Genomic DNA, 4,810 nt, shown 5'->3' with positions numbered 1-4,810 from the left:
TGTAGAGAATAGAGTGCATGCATGCACTCTTGGTGAACAACAACAGATAGTAGTGAACAAAACTTCAACTTCAACTTCAACTGCCCCCTGGAAGTAATGAAAGGCCTAGGAATATACTTATGTTGGTTCTTGCTGGACTACATCAAGTTTGCTTTCATTTTCACCCCTGAAATTTATTTTCTTAAATTTTGAGCAAGTTTTTCAAGGCGAATCTTGACAAGAAATTTTATGTCCTATTATTTTCAGTAAATGTGTCTTATTTAATAGTATTATATAAAATTAGAATTATTCGCTAATGTAGTGGTTCTTCTCCAAATAATATACCTAGTTTGAACATCTTTTGAAATAACAGTAAAATGTAGACAAATCTGCCCTAAAGGTTTAGGTAGACTATTCATAATGTAATCATCCTACACTTTATAAAACTGCTTTCATAATGTGATACAGCTGGATAGATATTGAACACGCAAAAGAAGTTTATTACTTAGATTATTTTTATTTTTGAAACAGATGGTTCTTTTATGGTAAATTGGATTTTAATAATACAGAGAGAAATGAAAAATGTAATCTTTCAATATAAGTTTATCATAATTTAACAGAACATTCTATACAAATTCTTCTCATAATTTCAAAAGTTTTATCTTGAAATTCACTTATTTTACAAATGTTTGTGTAGTTGGTAATCATCATTATCTACTTACAGAACTGTCTACATTATACATTTGAATCAGTCATTAATTTAACAGCTAATCATGATTAATATCAGTCTCTTTATGGGTGGATCCATAAATCACAAGACATTAATTAATGGAAATGAAATTAAAGGGATTGAGAAGTACCTTAATAAATAGTAACACATAATTATTTTAATTACTTTCTTCACACCACATATTTTAGTTACTCTCCTAAAATAAAGATACCTGAAATAAGTTACTTCTATTAATTTTCTTTACCTTAAAACTTTTTGAATATGGCAAATAAAATAAATGATCTCCTCAATACTAAATATGGGATATAGTTTGGCTTTCAGATGGAAAGCGACTAGTTCACATGAAAGATGTGGAAATGGAAACACAGGCCTCTATTATTTGGACAGTAAACAGAACAAAATACAGTCCTATCTTAGCGAAATGAACTTCATTTTTTTTTGGTATGTTAGTCATATATTCAATTCTTTGGCTGAAGTCTATAATTATTTCAAAAAAATAATAAAATGCTCATCATTTCTATGGAGACAAATATGAAAAATGAGTTCTGTATGTAACTTTTAAATTATGTGCATATTTATTATAATGCTTTCCTAGGACATCTAAAAAAATATCTAATCAATGTGTGAGAATGAGTATTATTGTGACTTTTTCCTATGTTTAAGTAGAATATGGCTAAGGTTTAATGGTCATAGTTCAGTGACCCACACCCATAATTACACTCTAGACCATGTAACTGTTTGATAAGAATATCATTAATTAAACGTTTGCTTCTTCTAACTTTTGCAATGTAACGTAGTATAACTACTCTTTGATTTCAAGATACATTCTGGTTTATTGACATTTCCACTCTTTCCAATTCAAAAACCTACTTCTTTTTCTTCATTTTTCTCAAGGCCGTTTTAGTTTTTCTTGTCTATCATTAGAGTGATACTTTTATTTATATGCAAAAGTGTATTCATCCTCTTTCTTTTTCTCAAATTCTGCCAGCAAAAGTTTCAGTCTGAATGATTTTAAGCCTCCAGTCTTCATCTTTAGCTATTCAAGTGACTTATGTTGATATAAAAGTTCACATAAAATGTTTACATTTTCTGCTATAAACTCAGCAAAGTCACTTTTAAATTGTCCTACATTTTTGATAACTTTTTTTCACATTCTATGGTAATTTTTCAAATGTTCTTTTTTTCAACTTTCAGTTCTTTATATCTCCATTCTTACTCAAAGCATACAACTTCATAAGAAAAATAGATGCATTCAAAAAGAAAGTTGCAAAACTTCTTTTTTTTTCTTCCAGTCCATCTTTTAATTTTTTTGAAAAATTCCTGACATTACAGAGCTAAACTGAAATGTATTAATATTCCACTCTTACATTTCCATAACAAACAGAAAAATTCATGAGCCAAAAAAAAAAAAAAAAAAAAAACAACCAAAAACCAAAAAAAAAAAAAAAAACAAAAACCCAGGGAGAAGCTTATAAAACTAAATATGGATCTCAGCATCAACAGCTGAACAGAGAAAGGAATTAAAACGCTTTAATTAAAAAATCACGAGTGGATGATAAAGTGTGTAGAAACTGAAAATTTACAAACTATTTAAAACCTGGAATCGCTGACTGTTCAGAAACTACACAGATGGATCATGGGTGGAGGTGAACAGCAGAAAGCGATTATGGATGAATCTGCATTGTTCTAGCTGCTCCCCATGCCACCCGTCTCCGAGGAAAGCCTGACATTGATTAGATATTGAGCCAGGCTAATGCTGGCAGCAGATCCAGTGATGGTAACCTTCCTATCAGTAGATCCTTCCACTGGGTTCGCAATTTTGATCTGCGCCCCAGACGTCTGACGGATCTCATTGATTTTGGCGCCTTGACGCCCGATTATGCAGCCAATCAAATCATTTGGAATGGTGAGTTCATGAGAAGTAGTCTGACCAGATGCATCCAAACCTGCCCAATAGCCTTTCACCTCTGGAGAGCTGGATTCAATGCCACTGAATCCGGTGTTGCCATGCGTCATGGGAAAATGAGACTGTTGCATTGCCAACTGGTGCAGCTTGGTCAACTCTAGAGGTGGTCCCTCCAGGTCAGGGTTGAGGCACATGGACGGGGTGGTGTCAGGAAAGCTCGCACTGTTGCTGCCTGTGCTGTACCCGTCCTGACCACCTGCAAAGATGACCGGAGAGCTGGACAGCATGGCCCGGTACGGGATGGTCACGCCTTTCGGGGGGGACTGGGAGAGAGTCTCCAACATGACCACGCAGATCTGTTTGACACACTCAATGATGGATTGCGGAATGCCAGCAATAGTGATGGCCTGCTCAGTTGAGTTGGGTAGCATATCCCCTGCCACCTGGACCTGAGCCCCTGTACTCTCTCCTATTTCCTTGATCTTGCAACCACCTTTTCCGATGAGAGAGCCACACTGACTTGCAGGGACCACCAGCCTCAGGGTGACCGGGGGTCTACTGGCAGCTGTGCTATTAGTCATAGAGCTGCTTATGTCCTCTTCCAGTTTGTCAATGATCATAGCAAAGGCTTTGAAGATGGCATTAGTGGGTCCTGATAATTCTCTCAGGACAATTCCCTTCTGAGATGTTGATACGTGCACCACTCTCCTCGCGCATCTTCTTAACTGATTCTCCTTTCTTTCCGATGATACTGCCAACTTCCTTTCCATGCATAAGCAGCCAGATGGTGAGAGTGACATTTAATCCACCTTCAGTCATACCGGTGTCCATGTCGAGCAGTAAAACTTCTTATTTCAAATACTGTAACATCTGCATTCATTGTAGTCTTTTTACTCCTATCATAAAGGAAGAGCTCACCTCTGTGAGCAATTTGGATCCCAGTCACTCTTACTCTTCAAGGAATGTATATTACTAGTATTGAACAACCTTGGCAAGTAATTATATCAGTCTTCTTATTTTCTGTAAATGACAGCATTTTTCTTGCTTCTCAATTTTTATTCCTTTTTTGCCCTATTTTCACGTGTCTCCTTACTTTGACTATGTTATTCCTGCCACGAAATTGAAGAGAGGCACTGAAAGATCACCTTATTGATCTTGCTGCACTAAATGGGAATGGTTGAAATAATCACTAAGAAGATTTATCATTATAAAACACATGTGTACATAATGTCAAAGCTGTAAAATCTATGAAGCAAAACTTGACGTAATCGACAAAAAAAAGATCCTACCATAATAGTTGAAATCTCCAATACTCCACTTTCTACAGTGAATAGAACAATAAGATACAAAAGATAGAAAATCAATAAGGAAATAGAGGACTTGAACAATACTATTAAAGTGATTGGAACTAACAGACATACAGAACACTCCACCCAATAAGAGAAAAAATATGTACTTTTTCAAGTGCACATGGAAAAGTCTCCAGGATTAGATCATGTGGTAGGCCAAATTCTAATAAATTTCAAAGCATCAATAATAATGTGTTATCTCAATCCATCAATCAACAAACAAGAAATAACAAATGTTGGTTAGGATGTAGAAAAATTCGAGTGCCTGTGTGTTGCTGATGAAAATGTATATGCTGTGGAAAACGATACTCTGATTTATTAAAAAAAAAAAAATGGAATGACCATATGACTGAGAAATTTCGTTTTTCAGTATATTTCAAAAATAATTGAAAGCAAAACCTCAAACATATATTGGTACATCAATGTTCATAGCATCACTATTCACAATAGCCAAAAGATGGAAACACATTGTGTTCATCAACCACTGAATAGGTAGCCAAAGTAAGGTGCATACATACTAGGGAATATCATTTGGCCTTAAAAGGAATGAAATTTTTATACATGCTACTGCAGGAATAAATCTTAAACACATTATGCTAAGTGAAATAAGTCAGAAACATAAGGACAAATAGCATGTAATTCAACTTATATGAGGTATCTAAAATAGTCAAATTCTTGGACAGATAATAGAATAGAGATTTCCAGAGGCTGTCAGAAAGGAACATTGAGGAGATATTGTTGAATAACTACAATGATTCAGTTTCAGAAGATAAAAAGCTTCTGACGAATGGTAATTACTGTTGCACAACAATGTTAGTTTACTTAATGGCACTGAATTGTACACTT

At 34.8% G+C, this 4,810-nt stretch overlaps 1 pseudogene across 1 annotated transcript; it reads right to left on the bottom strand.

The window, feature by feature from the left end:
• Positions 1-2,221: 2,221 nt before the first annotated feature.
• Positions 2,222-3,449, bottom strand: LOC112626830 (annotated as a pseudogene). Its single transcript, XR_003119964.1, has one exon. The product of XR_003119964.1 is annotated as a poly(rC)-binding protein 2 pseudogene (transcript).
• Between the last annotated feature and the right edge of the window lie 1,361 nt (positions 3,450-4,810).

The sequence above is a fragment of the Theropithecus gelada genome, chromosome 6 (assembly GCF_003255815.1).
Source record: "Theropithecus gelada isolate Dixy chromosome 6, Tgel_1.0, whole genome shotgun sequence".
In the NCBI taxonomy this organism is placed as follows: Eukaryota; Metazoa; Chordata; class Mammalia; order Primates; family Cercopithecidae; genus Theropithecus; species Theropithecus gelada.
Note: the sequence above shows the minus strand (reverse complement) of the source record. Positions and strands in the feature narration are given on the sequence as shown.